This window comes from Loxodonta africana, chromosome 3 (genome assembly GCF_030014295.1).
Source record: "Loxodonta africana isolate mLoxAfr1 chromosome 3, mLoxAfr1.hap2, whole genome shotgun sequence".
In the NCBI taxonomy this organism is placed as follows: Eukaryota; Metazoa; Chordata; class Mammalia; order Proboscidea; family Elephantidae; genus Loxodonta; species Loxodonta africana.
Genome location: NC_087344.1, coordinates 198342523 through 198360530, shown reverse-complemented (window position 1 = coordinate 198360530; position 18008 = coordinate 198342523). Strand labels below are relative to the sequence as shown.

The following is an 18008-nucleotide window of genomic DNA, read 5'->3' as shown; positions in this document are numbered from 1 at the left end:
TCACTGCCCACGTGGTCTTTCACTGGACCAGAAACAAGTCTCCCCACTCCCAGCTTCTTTTCCCTTCCAATCTTTCTTACACATTGTAGTAAGACCAGGTCTTCTCCAAGCAAAATTCATATCATCTTACAACTTTCCTCTAACACCTGCAGAGGTTCTCTGTTACATGGAAAACAAGATCCAGACTCCTTGGTCTGTATTCAAGGTCTTTTAGAAGTAAATTCCACTGATACTTCCAACTTTGTTTCCCATTCGTTCCCTATATGTATTCTCTTCTCATATCAAAACACCTATCAGACTTGCTATTTCTTATACGTGTCCCCAGCTTCCCATTTCCGAACCTCTACAACCACTAGTTCTATTTTCTCCATCTAAATGCCCTTCATCACCTATTCATACTACCCATCCTTCCAGACCAGACTTAAATGCCTTCCTTGATCCTCTCAGCTAGAAACAATTTCCTCCGAGAGAATTCTCTCATTACTTTCCAACTTGTATTATGGCTATATACACGCATGCCTCCCCTTATAGATTATAAATAATTTATACATAAAAAGCTTATGTATTTCATCCCTGTACCCCTTTCTGTCTGAAGCAAGCAGCCCAATCCCAGAGAAAAAAGCTGGACAGTCCTTTTGAAATTAAGTAGGCACAGAAAACCAAGCTGGACAAACCAGAGAGAGAACCACCTGAAACTGGGATTGGAGCAAAATATCAAGGCTCTCAGGGAAGAATACCATGGGTATGAGTGGTAAGAGAAAAAGTGCAAGGGCAACCAGCCTAGAAAGTATTAAGTCATTCAATAACATTTTTCATGGATCAATAACTTTTGAGCCACAGCATTGAGCACTGTGGGAGCTGTACAATTAGCTTTAAGTCTAGCTTGGGAGCTAAAACAGATACGTGCAAAGTTAAGTAACAAGGCTCCAGCTCTCACCTCCTTCCAGGATTCCAGTCCTGCGTCTTCGACTGCCAGGTCTCAAACTCAGTGTGTTTCAAACTAAACTTACTCTCTTCTCCCCAGATCTATGTTTTCTATCTAATGATTCCACTATCCAGATTTTCAAGAAAATACAATACAATCCAGGGATATGAAGAGATCTGAGGAGCAGGAGATTCTCGCCTTGCAGTGCCCATGAAAATTCAAGTATCTACTTAACTTTCTGAGTTGTGCTTGGGAGTGTAAGGATACAGAAGTGAATAAGACATATCCCCACTGTCGTGAACATATAGCCTAGTGGGAGAGGCATAGATCTTGCCAGATTGCTTCAATCATTTAGTTAAGGGAAAGTGGACTAGGATGTCTCTACGCATATTCTTGATTCTCGTGTATGTGTGTTCTACTTAATCTCAATCAATCCAAATATTAGAATAACAACAATAGTATCTGTAAGCACTTTACATTTGCAGGACACTCTTCTAAATAGTATCTGATTTAATCCTCGTAACCCCACAAGGTATATTTTATTACCTTCATTTTATAGATAAGGAAATCATGCTATAGGGAGGTTAAGTCACATGAACAGTTTCTTTCAGTATAGCAGACATACGCTTAATTTCTACTATGTGTCAGGCACTAGGCTAGGATCCAAGGGTAAAACAAATATTAACAAAGGTCCCTGACCTCAAAGAATTTATAACCTGAGTAGAGAGACAGACATAATAATGATAGTTTCCACATAATACAGTATGAGGATAAATTATGCAGAAAACCAAGACAGGATAACATCCAGCCCAACCCTCGAATTCAGGAGGATTCAGAGAAGGTGGGTGGGAGACATATCAACTAAACTGGACCTTGAATGTGGATTTGGTGTTAGCTTGTAGATAGGAGAACTGGAATTTGAACTCAAATTTGTCTGACTCTTCCATTCATGCTTTTCCCACCAACCTGTTACATGGTAGATTTTTCAGTGGATATTGAGAGGGAGAGAAAGGAGGGAAGGAAGGAGGCAGGGAGAGAGGGAGGAAGGATCCATTACATTTCTTCCAGTGGAAAAAATGGCTGAAATATCAGCTCAAACATCAACTTTGGCTTTAAAAACTCCACATTCTGACTAACTAGCTAATCATCTACTATACCCTAAAGAATTCCAGGTGTACTCCCTGGTAATAGGAGAGGCGGTTCTCAACATACAGGGCTCTAATTCACTCTACAATCCCTCAGAATTGGTTGGAGGTGAGATAAATACTAGAATTGAGGAGAAGACTTCCCACTTATGTCTACGCCACCCCCTCAAAAAAAAAATCTTTTAATGTCCTGGGCTATGCAGGCAGGAATGAGAAAGGGAACTAAGGAAGACTAGCATTCCTAAAGCTACAACAAAGATTCCCATAGAATCCCACACAAAACTTTCTGACTCCAGAAAATTCTGGATAAGAAAAAAGGATCCTGATTCTCTGACATTCATGTTTTCTGAAATTTAGTTCTAGAAGAAAGGGAGCCAGAATCTCCAAGACTTGAAGATCGGAGTAGTGTGTCCACATCCTTGAGGGATTACACAGGCTGCCTCTCTCCTCCCACAGCCTCCTGCTCCATGTGTTTGTGGAGCAGATGCCGCCATGCTGGCCCCACTTCTGTATTCCTGCTCCTTGGCCCAAGTAGCTGCCTTCTGTCTCCTATGCTTGGCATACACATGCAGTTATTCTTGGAGCTTGTGTGTGTCATCATTTCACAACTCACAAACCCCAAATAAGAGACAGGTGGAGGGATTCTCCAGGAAAATTGAAAGAAGGCCTCCAAGCCCACGCTGTCTGAGTCTGGCTACCCAGTAAATACCCCAGAGGTGGGCTCAGGCTGAGGCTACCACTTCAAGAGTAAAACACAGATTCTATACAAGCTAAACATGGCTGGTTCTCCGCCCCCACCACCACCCCCTACCCCTTGTTCCCAAACACTTCTACTCAGAATTTTCTCTTGGCTTCTTCCAACTCTTGGAGAATGTCAAACTTACCTGGAACAATTAATGGAATAAATGTGCAGAGGAGAGCCACGGCTCAATGAAATTACGACAATTTCTCTAAGGAGGGAGATGTGAAATGGACCTTAGAAAGTCACAGGCTGTGTGATGCCATTATGTGGATTAATTTGGGGCTCAAGACCCTTCACTGGCTACTTGGGAATTATGATTTATGATTCAGCTTCTCCACACATAAAGACGGATTAAGATGGGATTGCAAATTTTGCCAATGAGGCAAAAGACCATGGAAAAACAAGAGATCGAGACCTTAGAAAGCATTGGCTCAAGGTGTCTCATGCGTGTATATTTTTAACCCCCAAATATTTTCCCTTGATAGTTTATGGTTGTGATACCACTAATTTGGTTCAGAATGCCACCCTTACTCAGCAAGAGAGGCACTGAAAATAAGCATCTCCAAAAGCAAAGCCATCCTTCCTTCCTAGAGCATGGACCATGCAGATGCTAAGTGCCTAAGATGGCATCCAGATGTCTCAGCCCTGCCAGTGGTTGGGGTTCTCTCGAATCTGGCAGCCTCTCTTCTTCCCAGATTTATATTTCATCATCTCTTGGCCCCAGCCCCCCACACCAACTAAATGGCTACTTCATCCCAACTCTCCACCCCACAGGCCTAGTAAAGTCCTTCCTCCTTATATCACTCTGGGTCCTTGTTTACTAGGTCAGCTCCACCAGTAATGATTGACCCACATCTTCCTCCCCACATAGTGAATTCCTGCCTATCCTTCAAGGTTTCGCCCAAGCACCATACCTCCATATTCAAAACATTCCTTCCCTGGCCATCCCAGCTACAAGTGCTCTCTCCCTCCTTTGACCATTTGTCACTGTCTTGACACAGCCTCGCCACCTTGGGGTGTAGTTCTTTTTTTTTTTTTTTTGCTTTCTCTCCCCTATTAGCCCATGAGCAACCTCGGCTGGGGTTATATCTTATTTATATTTGTTTCCCTGCAAACCACTTGCAGAGTCCCTTATATATACAGATGCTCAGTAAACATTGTTACTATTTTCGTAAGCAATAATATTCGCTGGAATCCTTGAATCCCATGAGCAAATAAGCGCTTACTGTTTTCTTACTGACCTTTTCTTTTTTTCATATTATGTAGTGCATTCCCAGCTTAAGCTTTCCAGAACTTTTTGGAGCTCTATTTATCCAAGACGTCCAGGTCAACCTCTGGCGCATCTTACCTCCATTTCCCTTTGAAGGCTTTGTTTCCTCAGTTTCTAATAGGTTCTCTCCCACTCCTCTGATGGCATGTCCACAATAGCTAAAAGCCCTCTGGTTAGTCACTGATCCTGATCTTGCCTTTTCTACATTTATCATGGCACAGCCAAATTCCAGCATCTCAGAGACTGAGGTTTACACACCAACATGATCACACTGTCTCATCTGTCTCAGCCATATCTATCCTGTAACAAGCAGACGTTCCCAGGTATGTTCCTGTCATAGCCCCAACCTCCACCAGACTCCCAATGCCACCCCCATCTCCAACAGCCAAGGCTAGACTTTCTTCATGCCCTATAAAACCTTTCGCTGCAGGATACATGACACCAGAACTCCCAATCAAAGAGACCCATGAAAAGCAGACAATCGCTAGGCCACTTGCTGTGGGAAAAAGACAGCTTCTAACTCACAAAGGAAAATCAAGTTACAGTTGGAAATCCAAGCTTTTCCCTTTAAAGGAGAAATTGGTGTTGGCAGAGTTGCTCTTTTGCGCTGCCCTCCAACAATTTTTAACGAGACATTTTGGGAGAGAGAGTGAGAATGATAAATCGAGAGAAGGAAACACAGAAAGAGAAGGAGATAAAAAGGAAAAAAAAGGAGAGAGAAAATAGAACAATGGGAAAGAGCCACAGAGGGAGGAGGAGGGGAGGGAGAGGAAAAGAATGAGGGTCAGAAGGAGAAGCCAGGAGGAGAAGGAAGAGGGGAGAAGGGGGAGGAGAAAGGAAAGAAGGAGGAAAGGGAGGAAGACTGACTGACTGTATGACTGAGTCTCATAAACTGAGGCCACAGTTTCATGGCGATCTTGACAGTCTCCCCTGAGAGATTTAACACCCACAAGGGGTAGGCTTTGCACTGGCTTATAAGAAATACCCAGTGGAGGCGGAGCCAAGATGGCAGAGTAGACAGATGTTTCCAGCCAGCCCTCTTTACAACAAAGACCTGAAAAAGGAAGTGAAACGAGCATATTTGTGACAACCTGGGAGCCCTGAGCTTCAAAGGCAAGCTTAGAAAACAAACTGAGGGGCAGGGGGAGGAAGAGACCGTTCAGAAGTAGAGAGGAGTTACCGGACCTGAATTGCACAGAGCCCTCAGGCACCATTCCCAGAGCGGCAGCGGCAGGCTGGTACTAGAATTTGGCCACAGTTTCCTCAGGGAGAAGCAGCCAACCACGCAGCCTACTCACACCTCTGGAACCTGAGAAGAACGGAGCTCTCTGCAAAAGCTCAGTGCTTGTGTATATTTTACCACACCCCCACCCCCACCCCCAAGCCGGCTTCAGCAGCTGAATTCCCTGGGCCTGAGATAGGTACTGTTGAGTGCCTAGAGCCATCCTCCCAGGCTTGGGGAAAGAAAAAATTTGCAATTGGGGAAAAAGGTAATTCTCTCTTTAGCTCTGCTAACCAGGGGAGCTCAGGACAGAAGCGGCTCCTGTCCAGGCATAAACCGTCCATGGACTTTGAGCACCTTTCCCTTCTGCATGGACCTGTGTGGTGCTATTTCGGGAGAATAAGCCCTTCTTGGCAGACTCCAACTGTTTCAGCTGTGCGGTGGAGAGGTGGGTATTTGATGTTTGACATTGCTTTGCCTATTAAACAAGGTCCTCACCCACCCACATCAGGGGCCTAAGGACTGGTAGCTCCACTCAGGTCACCCACCCACCTGCAACAGGGGTCCAGAGATAACTGGTACCTCCCAGTCCTTACAACCAAAAATTTTGGGTGCCCATGGTCCCTCTGCAGAACCCACCCACCTGCACACTCTAGGAAACAGGGACGCACTTTCCTCAGAGACACTCAGGGGTTGGTTCTCAGCCCCTGCCTTGTTCAGAGTGTGACCCCCTGCTGCAATCAGATACCGGTGTATACACCAATCACCCCTGCCCCTCTAAGACTGTAGGACAGAGCCTGTACCACATACTTGATGATCAGCTACCTGGAAACCTGAGCGGAATTCACACAAGAAAATTGAATGGATTCCTAGACTGATATACCTGATAACAGCTCTAGCCATTTGGGGACAGGACGTCAGAGCTCCTAAGGCAAAAATAATCAAGCTAGCTCACTCAAGCAACCCATAGGGATATACCAAAACAAAACAAAGCAAGAAGCTATGACACAGTAAGCAAGCATAAACTAATACAATAACTTATAGGTGGCCCAGAGACAACAGTCAATATCAAGTCACATAAAAAAACAGACCACGATCACCTCAACAGGCTCTCAGAACAAAGAATCCAGGGATCTTCTAGATGAAAATGCACTCCTGGAATTACCAGATGCAGAATACTAAAGTTTAATATACACAACCCTTCAAGACATCAGGAAGGAAATGAGACAATATGCAGAACAAGCCAAGGAACACACAGATAAAGCAATTGAAGAAATTAGAAAGATTATTCAGGAACATAATGAAAAGTTTAATAAGCTGGGAAAATCCATAGAGAGACAGCAATCAGAAATTCAGAAGATTAACAATAAAATTCAGAAGTAGACAACTCAACAGAAAGTCAAAGGAGCAGAATTGAGCAAGTAGAAGCTAGAATTTCTGAACTCGAAGATAAATCACTTGGCACTAATATATTTGAAGAAATATCAGATAAAAGAATTTTAAAAAATGAAGAAACCTTAAGAATCACGTGGAACTCTATCAAGAGAAATAACCTACGAGTGATTGGAGTACCAGAACAGGGAGGGATAACAGAAAATACAGAGAGAATTGTTGAAGATTTATTGGCAGAAAACTTCCCTGATACCATGAAAGATGAGAAGATATCTATCCAAGATGTTCATCGAGCTCCACATAAGGTACATCTTAAAAGAAAGTCACCAAGACATATTATAATCAAGCTTGCCAAAACCAAAGATAAAGAGACAATTATAAGAGCAGCGAGGGATAAAAGGAAAGTCACCTACAAAGGAGAGCCAATAAGAATAAGCTCAGCCTACTCCGCAGAAACCATAAAGGCAATGGGATGACATATTTTAAAAAATGAAGGAAAAAATTGCCTGCCAATAATCATAAAAAATAAAATTCCAGCAAAACTGTCTCTTACATATGAAGGTGAAATTAAGACATTTCCAGATAAACACAAGTTTAGGGAATTTGTAAAAACCAAACCAAAACTATAAGAAATACTAAAGGGAGTTCTTTGGTTAGAAAATCAATAACATCAGGTATCAACCCAAGACTAGAACACTGGGCAGGGCAACCAGAAGTCAACCCAGACAGGGAAATCCAAAAAAACAAAGCAAGAATAAAAAAATAAAAAAGCTGAAAACAGGGTAATAGTGATGTTGTTATATATAAAAAAGACAACATTAAAATAATAAAGAGGGACTAAGAAATGTAATCATACACCTTCCATATGGAGAGGAAGATATGGCAATAGAAAGAAATAAAAGTTAGATTTAAATTTAGAAAAATAGGGGTAAATAATAAGGTAACCACAAAGGAGACAAACTATCCTATTCATCAAAATAAAATACAAGAAAAAAACAGAGCCTCAGCAGAAACAAAATCAACAACAACAAATATGAGGAAAGGACAATATATAAAGATAATCTACTCAGCACATAAAATTAAGTGGGAAAAACAAACTGTCAACAAAACACAAAAAAAGACATCAAAATGAAAGCACTAAATTCATGCTTATCCATAATTACCCTGAATGTAAATGAACTAAATGCACCAATAAACAGACAGAGACTGGCAGAATGGATTAAAAAACAAGATCCGTCTACGTGCTGCCTACAAGAGACACACCTTAGACTTAGAGGCACAAACAAAGACTCAAAGGATGGAAAAAAATATATCAAGCAAACAACAATCAAAAATGAGCAGGAGTGGCAATATTAATTTCTGACAAAATAGACTTTAAAGTTAAATCCATCAGAAAGGATAAGGAAGGACACTATATAATGATTAAAGGGACAATACACCAACAAGATATAACCATATTAAATATTTGTGCATCCCCTGATAGGGCTGCAAGATACATAAAACAAACTCTATCAGCACTGAAAAATGAGATAGACAGCTCCACAATAATAGTAGGAGACTTCAACACACCACTTTCGGTGACAGACAGGACACCCAGAAAGAAGCTCAATAAAGACACGGAAGATCCAAATGCCACAATCAACCAAATTGACCTCATAGACATATACAGAACACTCCACCCAACAGCAAACAAGTATACTTTCTTTTCTAGTGCACATGGAACATCCTCTAGAATAGACCACATATTAGGTCATAAAGCAAGCCTTAGCAAAACACAAAACACTGAAATATTACAAAGCATCTTCTCTGACCATAAAGCCATAAAAGTAGAAATCAATAACAGAAAAAGCAGGGGAAAAAAATCAAACACTTGGAAACTGAACAATACCCTGCTCAAAAAAGACTGGATTATAGACGACATTAAGGATGGAATAAAGAAATTCAGAGAATCCAATGAGAATGAAAACACTTCCTATCAGAACCTTTGGGACACAGCAAAAGTGGTGCTCAGAGGCCAATTTATATCAATAAATGCACACATACAAAAAGGAGAAAGGGCCAAAATCAAAGAATTATCCCTACAACTTGAACAAAGAGAAAAAGAGCAACAAAAGAAACCCACAGGCACCAGAAGAAAACAAATAATAAAAATTAGAGCTGAACTAAATGAAATAGAAAACAGAAAAACAATTGAAAGATTTAACAAGACCAAAAGCTGGTTCTTTGAAAAAATCATCAAAATTGATAAACCACTGGCCAAAATGATAAAAGAAAAACAGAAGAGGAAGCAAATAACCCAAATAAGAAATGAGATGGGCGATATTACAACAGACCCAGCTGAAATTAAACGAATCATATCAGATTATTACAAAAAATCTACTCTAACAAATGTGAAAACCGAGAAGAAATGGATGAATTCCTAGAAACACACTACTTACCTAAACTAACACAAACAGAGGTAGAAAAACTAAATAGACCCAGAACAAAAGAAGAGATTGAAAAGTTAATCAAAAAACTCCCAACAAAAAAAAGTCCTGGTCCGGATGGCTTCACTGCAGAGTTCTACCAAACTTTCAGAGAAGAGTTAACACCACTACTACTAAAGGTATTTCAGAGCATAGGAAAGGACAGAATACTACCAAACTCATTCTATGAAGCCACCATATCCCTGATGCCAAAACCAGGTAAAGACACCACAAGAAAAGAAAATTATAGACCTATATCCCTCATGAACATAGATGCAAAAATCCTCAACAAAATTCTAGCTAATAGAATTCAACAACATATATCAAAAAAATAATTCACCATGACCAAGTGGGATTCATACCAGGTATGCAGGGATGGTTCAACATTAGAAAAACAATTAATGTAATCCATCACATAAACAAAACAAAAGACAAGAATCACGTGATTTTATCAATTGATGCAGAAAAGGCATTTGACAAAGTTCGACACCCATTCATGATAAAAACTCTCAGCAAAATAGGAATAGAAGGAAAATTCCTCAACATAATAAAAGCCATTTATACAAACCCAAAAGCCAACATAACCCTAAATGGAGAGAGCCTGAAAGCATTCCTCTTGAGATCGGGAACCAGATAAGGATGCCCTTTATCACCACTCTTATTCAACATTGTACTGAAGGTCCTAGCCAGAGCAATTAGGCTAGATAAAGAAATAAAGGGCATCCAGATTGGCAAGGAAGAAGTAAAAGTACCTCTATTTGCAGATGACATGATCTTATACACAGAAAACCCTAAGGAATCCTCAAGAAAACTACTGAAACTAAGAGAAGAGTTCAGCAGCGTATTGGGATACAAGATAAACATACAAAAATCAGTTGGATTCCTCTACACCAACAAAAAGAACATCAAAGAGGAAATCACCAAATCGATGCCGTTTACAGTAGCCCCCAAGAAGATAAAATACTTAGGAATAAATCTTACCAGAGATGTAAAAGCCTTATACAAAGAAAACTACAAGACACTTCTGCAAGAAATCAAAAGAGACCTACATAAGTGGAAAAACATACCTTGCTCATGGATAGGAAGACTTAACATTATAAAAATGTGTATTCTATGAAAAGATATCTATACATTTAATGCAATTCTGATCCAAATCCCAAGGAAATTCTTTAATGAGGTGGAGAAACAAATCACCAACTTCATATAGAAGGGAAAGAGGCCCTGGATTACTGAAATAGAAGAACAAAGTGGAATGCCTTACTTTACCTATTTTAGAACCTATTATACCGCTACAGTAGGCAAAACAGCCTGGTACTGGTATAACAACAGATACATAGACCAACAGAACAGAATTGAGAATCCAGACATAAATGCATCCACATATGAGCAGCTGATATTTGACAAAGGTCCCAAAACAGTTAAATGAGGAAAAGACAGTCTTTTTAACAAATGGTTTTGGCATAACTGGATATCCATCTGCAAAAAAATGAAACAAGACCCATACCTCACTCCATGCACAAAAATGAGCTCAAAATGGATCAAAGACCTAAATATAAAATCTCAAACAATAAAGATCATGGAAGAAAAAATAGGGACGACGTTAGGAGCCCTAATACATGGCATAAACAGTATAAAAAAACATTATTGAGAATGCAGAAGAAAAACTAGATAACTGGGAGCTCCTAAAAATCAAACACCTATGCTCATCCAAAGACTTCACCAAAAGAGTAAAAAGACTACCTATGGACTCAGAAAAAGTCTTTAGCTATGACATTTCCTATCAGTGCCTGATCTCTAAAGTCTACATGATACTGCAAAAACTCAACTACAAAAAGACAAATAACCCAATTTAAAAAATGAGCAAAAGATTTGAATAGACATTTTACTAAAGAAGGCAGTCAGGTAGTTAACAGATCCATGAGGAAATGTTCACGATCATTAGCCATTAGAGACATGCAGATCGAAACTACAATGAGATTTCATCTCACTCCAACAAGGCTGGCATTAATCAAAAAAACACAAAATAATAAATATTGGAGAGGCTGTGGAGAGATTGGAACACTTACACACTGTTGGTGGGAATGTAAAATGGTACAACCACTTTGGAAATCGATTTGGCGCTTCCTTAAAAAGCTAGAAATAGAACTACCATACAATCCAGCGATCCCACTCCTTGGAATATATCCTAGAGAAATAAAACCCTTTACACGAACAGATATATGCACACCCATGTTTATTGCAGCACTGTTTACGACAGCAAAAAGATGGACGCAACCAAGGTGCCCATCAACAAATGAATGGATAAATAAATTTTGGTATATTCACACGATGGAATACTATGCATAGATAAAGAACAGTGATGAATCTGTGAAACATTACCATGGAGGAACCTGAAAGGCATTATGCTCAGTGAAATTAGTCAGTTGCAAAAGGACAAATATTGTATAAGGCCCCTATTATAAGAACTTGAGAAACAGTTTAAACTGAGAAGAAAACATTCTTTTGTGGTTACGAGAGGGGGAAGGGAGGGAGGGTAGAAGAGGGGTATTCACTAACTACAGAGTAGATAAGAACTACTTTAGGTGACAAGAAAGACAACACACAATACAGGGGAGGTCAGCACAACTGGACTAAACCAAAATCAAAGAAGTTTCCTGAATGAATTGAATGCTTTGAAGGTCAGTGTAGCAGGGGCAGGGGCTTGGGGACCATGGTTTCAGGGGACATCTAAGTCAATTGGCATAATAAAATCTATTAAGAAAACATTCTGCATCGCACTGTGAAGAGTGGCGTCTGGGGTCTTAAATGCTAGTAAGCAGCCATCTAAGATGCATCAATTGGTCTCAACCCACTTGGATCAAAGGAAAATGAAGAATACCAAGGACATAAGGTAATTATGAGGCCAAGAGACAGAAAGTGCCACATGAACCAGAGACTACATCATCCTGAGACCAGAAGAACTAGATGGTGACTGGCCACAACCTATGACTGCCCTGACAGGGAACACAGCAGAGAACCCCTGAAGGAGCAGGACAGCAGTGGGATACAGACCCCAAATTTTCATTAAAAGACCAAACTTAATGGTCTCACTGAGACTAGAAGGACCCTGGTGGTCATGTCCCCCAGACCTTCTGTTGGCCCAGGACAGGAACCATTCCCGAAGCCAACTGTTTAGACATGGATTGGACTGGACAATGGGTTGGAGAGGGATGGTGGTGAGGAGTGAGCTTCTTGGATCAGGTGGACCCTTGAGACTATGTTGGCATCTCCTGCCTGGAGGGGAGATGAGAGGGTAGAGGGGGTTAGAAGCTGGTGAAAGGGACATAAAAAGAGGGAGTGGAGGGAGAGAGTGGGCTGTCTCATTAGGGGGAGAGTAATTGGGAGTATGTAGCAAGGTGTGTATATAAATTCTTGTGTGAAAGACTGAGTTGATTCGTAAACTTTCACTTAAAGCACAATAAAAATTATTAAAAGAAAAAAAAAAAAAAAACAAATACCCAGTGCTATGAAATATGTGCCAGAGTCCCCAGCCCTAAAACCAACATCTGGACAGAATTCAGGGAGTTTACTCTCCAAAGACTGTTGTTAACCTTCTGTTCTAGTATCTATTAAAGATGCAGGATCTTTGAAAATTAGGAGACTGTATACCCAGACTAAGCCTCATATTCCAGAACATCTGTTAATAACTCTCCCATCCCCTTCCAGTTTGGATGATAAATTATTGGGTCTTATTAAGCCTCTACACAGGCTGAAATACTCAGTCTCATCATTCTCAGAAAGAGAGTGAGCATAGACTGGTGACCAGAAGGGCGCACCTCTGGAGGAGCCAAGGTACTTGAGACAATTCCAGGTATAACACCATCATGGCGACTGTGGGGAGAGGCACTCAGAGCAAGCCTCACAAGCCCAGGCTATATATAGCAGAGGCCTTGGATATTGAAATAGTTTCTGGAAATAGTCATTTAAGATTCAGCGGCAGGAGAAGAAAAGACCACAATGATAGTTTCTGAAAGGTAAAGCAGAATGATTCATCGATAAATAATGTTTAAGGAATCTAATGTAATAGAGAAACCCTGCAATAACTTCTGGTTAGTGGTTACACGTAGCTATGAATTATTCACTCTGAAATGTATGCCATGAAGTCTCTAGTTAAGACCTCTTAGTTCCCCAGTACCAAGAGTCTATCAAAAGGAAAGAAGGAAGGAAGCGAGGGACAGAGGAAGGGGGTGGGGGTGGGGGGAAACAGGACAAGTGTCAAGGCAACATTCGGAAAGAAGGAACCCAAGATGTTAAGCTATGAATTACCATCACAAGGAGGCTAAGGAGTAATGGGGCGGGGGGCCCTAGATAATAAACAGAAAGGAATGTATAATCCAAAGAGCACTTGACGATGAGACGAAATCTCCTGGGAAAGATGGAGAAAATGCCACTTTATTCCCTTCCCTCATTCCTATAAATTAACCCTCACTCCCAAGAACTCACGAGTCCACATCATTTACTCTATCATTCATTCATTCAACAAGTGTTACAGAAGCTCTGAGTGATATAATAAACTTCAAGTCAAGTCAATGGGTCTTCATGGAGCATCTTCCATGTGCCAGACCCTATGCTGGGTGCTGGAGATACAGACATGGTAGAGATATGGTTTTTGCCTTCAGTAATCTTCAGTCTGAGAAGGCCTCGGACTCATGAAATCACAGTTCAGGATTCATCGATGGGATGTGAGCCTGCTCAAAGATGAACTGACAAGTCCCATTCAGATCGAAATTCATCTAAAGAGTACTATCTTTATATGTGGCAATGCTTCCTGGTTTCCTAATAAAAGTTCCAATAGATGGATAGATAGACAGATAGACAGACAAATAGATAGATAATAGATAGATAGAAGCATTATATATTTATATTTTTAAACCAAAAACCAAACCAAACCCATTGCCGTTGACTCTGACTCATAGCGACCCTATAGGACAGAGTAGAATTGCCCTATAGGGTTTCCAAGGAGTGTCTGGTAGATTCAAATGGCCGCCCTTTTGGTTAGCAGCCATAGCTCTTAACCACTATGCCACCAGGGTTTCCATAAGCATTTTATATACATACATACATATATATAGATATACATATATATATTTCACATATATATAATATATATATTCTGTTATCCAGGTTTTGGTCGCTCTATTAAGTATTATTTTTACTCTAAGACACCTCAAATTATTGCTGGAAGAAAGCAACTTATAAAAATAAATGAATAAAAGTATAATATTAGAAGAGACCCAGATCCAGGAACTTCAGAGGTTCTAGTGGGTCCCATAGGAATGGGGAAGGCCCAACACCAGACCAGATATCCTGGGACTCTCAGAGCCTGGGAAGACACTCTGAGTCAGGACACCCCAGGATTGGCCTCTAATCTGGGGCTGGCCAAGTCCAGATAAGTAGAAGTGGAGTCAACTGACAGTCAATATGAGGTTTCCTACACACTCAAATACAACATCTCCTCATTTGATATCAGCTCTATGCTCAGAACTCCAGTGCTCAACTTTCCCTGTGACACCAGCCCAGATAAGTGAGGGGCTCAAATGAAGCTGCTCTAAAAGCAGGCAATCTCCCCTCCTACCACACTCCCCAATCTGATGTGCTGACAGGATTCCAGCAACCGACCCTACTTACGTCAACGAGCGCAGAACATCCTCTGTGGAGCGTGACCCTCAAAGAATGGCTGGCCTCTGCTTCTCTTCAATTATTGCAGCTTCTTTGCTTCAAGCCACAGGCTTTGGGACTTTCTGGAACATTGAAACCAAAACCACTTGTAGATATTCCTTTATGGAGAGGGGAAAAAAGGGAAAGCAATATTTTACTATAGACTTTTACTTTGTTCACATTTCCTTTTTACCCGTCCTTTTCTGTGCATCACTATCCAGGAGGAGCTTCCCAAGTATCTCACGCACTGAAGGAATCTGACATATCCCAGAGGATCTCGAAGAGATTTTGTTTATGTGGATTATATCTACAGATATTTACCGATTAATACACTACAAATTTTAAAATGTATTATTTGTTAATTTAGTAAAATAATAATTTCACATTACATAAGTAATAAACTTTTATGATAAATACCTGTATTTTCAAAACATTTAGTGAGAAGAGTGACTTTGTTTCACATTTTTGCAAATCTCTTTAATATCTGGCTTAGCAAAACACAGTTGGGTTCTCATATATGTTTCTGGATTTAATTTGGTACAATATCACATGTCATTTAGCCTCTGGAAAACTCCATCATACGCTTGTGGGAGAACGAGAGTGAAAAAGGAAAACATCTTAGCATTATTATGAAAGGAGTTGTGATCTTATAGATCCCTTGAGAGGGTCTCAAGGACTCTCAGGGATCCCCAGATCACACTGAGAACTGCTACTTGATATAATGAAAACAAAGTCTCACTTCTACCTCGGACCATCAGTCCCCCACCCCAGGGGCCAGTAGTTACCAGTTACCTGAGTAATCTTCTAGTACCATCCTTCATATATATAAAACTATGGGTGTATGTATTCAATATAAGCACACTATACATTTCACCTTGGCTTTTCTGTGATCCACGTTGGGGAGAGTTCCATATCAGTGTATGTAATTTCCTTTTCACTGATCTATCATATACCACTGAATGGATATAACTGCAGTCCCCGGGTTATGAACGAGATCATTTCCAAGTTGTCTTTAAGTTGAAATTGTAGGAAGTCGAAACAGGTTCATACGGTTCTTATTCAGCCTTACTTAGTGCAAGATAGGAGCCTGGTGGTAAGTACAGTGGTTAAGAGCTCATTTGCTAACCACAAGGTTAGCAGTTTGAATCCACCAGCAGCTCCTTGGAAACCCTATGGGGCAGTTCTACTGTGTCCTATAGGTTTGCTATGAATCAGAGTCGACTCTCCATGCCAAAGGGTTTGGTTTTTTTTTTTTTTTTTTTTAGTTTTAATGCAAGATGAGTAGGAATCGAATCAATGGTAACAGGTTTGGTTTTTTTGGTTGCTTTTAGCGCAAGAAAAGGCTCAAAGTCTTTTCAATGATTTTAAAATCTACAAGTGCAGCAAGTGAAGGTGGTTGTGATGATGAATTTGTTGCGAGTAGGGGTTGGTTCAATTGTTTCAAAGTGAGGGAAAATTTACCTAACATTAAAGGGAAAGGTGGAGTTGTCCCTAAATCAGGTGTCCATAACCTGGGGGCTGCCTGCCAGCACAGTGGCTAAGACCTCAGCTGCTAACCAAAAGGTCGGCAGTTCAAATCTACCAACTGCTCCTTGGAAACCCTATGGGACAATTTTACTGTTTCCTCCTATAGGGTTGCTATGAGTTGGAATCGACATACCAATGGGGTGTGCTGTTGTTGTTATATATAACTGTATACATATATACAGTACTGTGTGTGTGTGTGTATGTGTGTGTATAGTACCACAGTGTTCAGACGCGCTGCTGAATGGCTACTGTTAAGTTGCCAATTTCTTTAGTCAAGGGTACAGAAATTAATGGGAATAAAGAGGTCACACAAAACAAGAACAGATGCCACGTACCTTGGTATAGCTTTTCCCTGACCTTTTTTTCCCTACCAAGACATGCAGCTGAAATCTTCTAAATTTGAGAAAACAGCCAAACTTTTGTTATACTACCGCCCTTTTATACTTGGGGCTTAGCTCACTCTTCCAGAAAGACTTGCAGTAAGATTGTCTGTGCCTGTGTTTACAGGAACATTTACAAACATCGGCCTCCCCCAGCTCTTGAAACACACTCACTAGCATCTGCACCACATCATTGCAGGGAAAGAAAGTAGGGTCAGGGCCCAAGTGTCCCCAAATGTATTTCTGAAACCTATTTCCCTGCAGTAGTAAGGTGGCAAAAGTTTAACCCTGTCAGTTCACAGTTTCCCTAACACAGGTGCTACAGAGAATTGCTAATTTGGACCAATCACATCATAGGCCTCAAATGCGAAGAAGTATGCAGACCATTTAGTTCACTTCCTCACTCTGACATTGACTAGCTGTGCAATCTTGGGTCTTCCTTGTAGGCACATGGGTATTATCCTATCCCTGACGCCATTGTACTTCAGGTATTTTCAATCACCTCATAAATGTGCAAAAGCTGGACAATGAAAAAGGAAGACTGAAGCAGAATTGATGCACCTGAATTATGGCAAAGAATACTGAATATACCATGGACTGCCAGAAGAACCAAAAAATCTGTCTTAGAAGAAGTACAACCAGAATGTTCCTTAGAATCAAGAATGGCAAGACTACGTCTCACATACTTTGGATATGTTATCAGGAGGGACCAATCCTTGAAGAAGGACCTCACGCTTGGTCAAGTAGAGGGTCAACAACAGAGGACGACCTTCAATGAAATGAGTTGACACAGTGGCTGCAACAATGAGTTCAAACATAGCAATAATTGTGAGGATGGTACAGGACCAGGCAATGTTTCGTCCTATTATACATGATGTCACTATGAGTCAGAAGCAATTTGACAGCACCTAACAATAATAACAGCAATCTTGGACAGGTTACTTAGCTTCTACTAACTCATGAAATGGAGATAATGATACCTATCTCACAAAACTGTTAAGAGGAATAATTACAATTATGTATAAAATGTGCCCGGCACATAGCAGACGCTTAGCACTCAGTAACAGTTAGCCCCTCCCCCTTGATTGTTCTGTGAGTGGAAACATGGCATGCGGGTGATTGTCCTTCACTGAGCTGGCTTTTCAGGGAACCCCAAGAATCTAGTCTTCTAGGAAGTCTGGAGATATATGAGGGTGGGGCAAGAGAAGATGGCAGAGGAGATTTATTCCAACAAAAAGGAGTT

At 40.7% G+C, this 18008-nt stretch overlaps 1 protein-coding gene across 1 annotated transcript in view; it reads right to left on the bottom strand.

Moving 5' to 3' along the window:
* DDR2 (discoidin domain receptor tyrosine kinase 2) overlaps positions 1-18008 on the bottom strand; it is a 238325-nt gene that overhangs the window by 200594 nt on the left and 19723 nt on the right. Inside the window, exon 2 of the mRNA XM_010594918.3 lies at positions 14829-14977. The gene's annotated coding sequence lies outside the window, so the exon portion shown is untranslated. The remainder of the gene's footprint in view (positions 1-14828; positions 14978-18008) is intronic.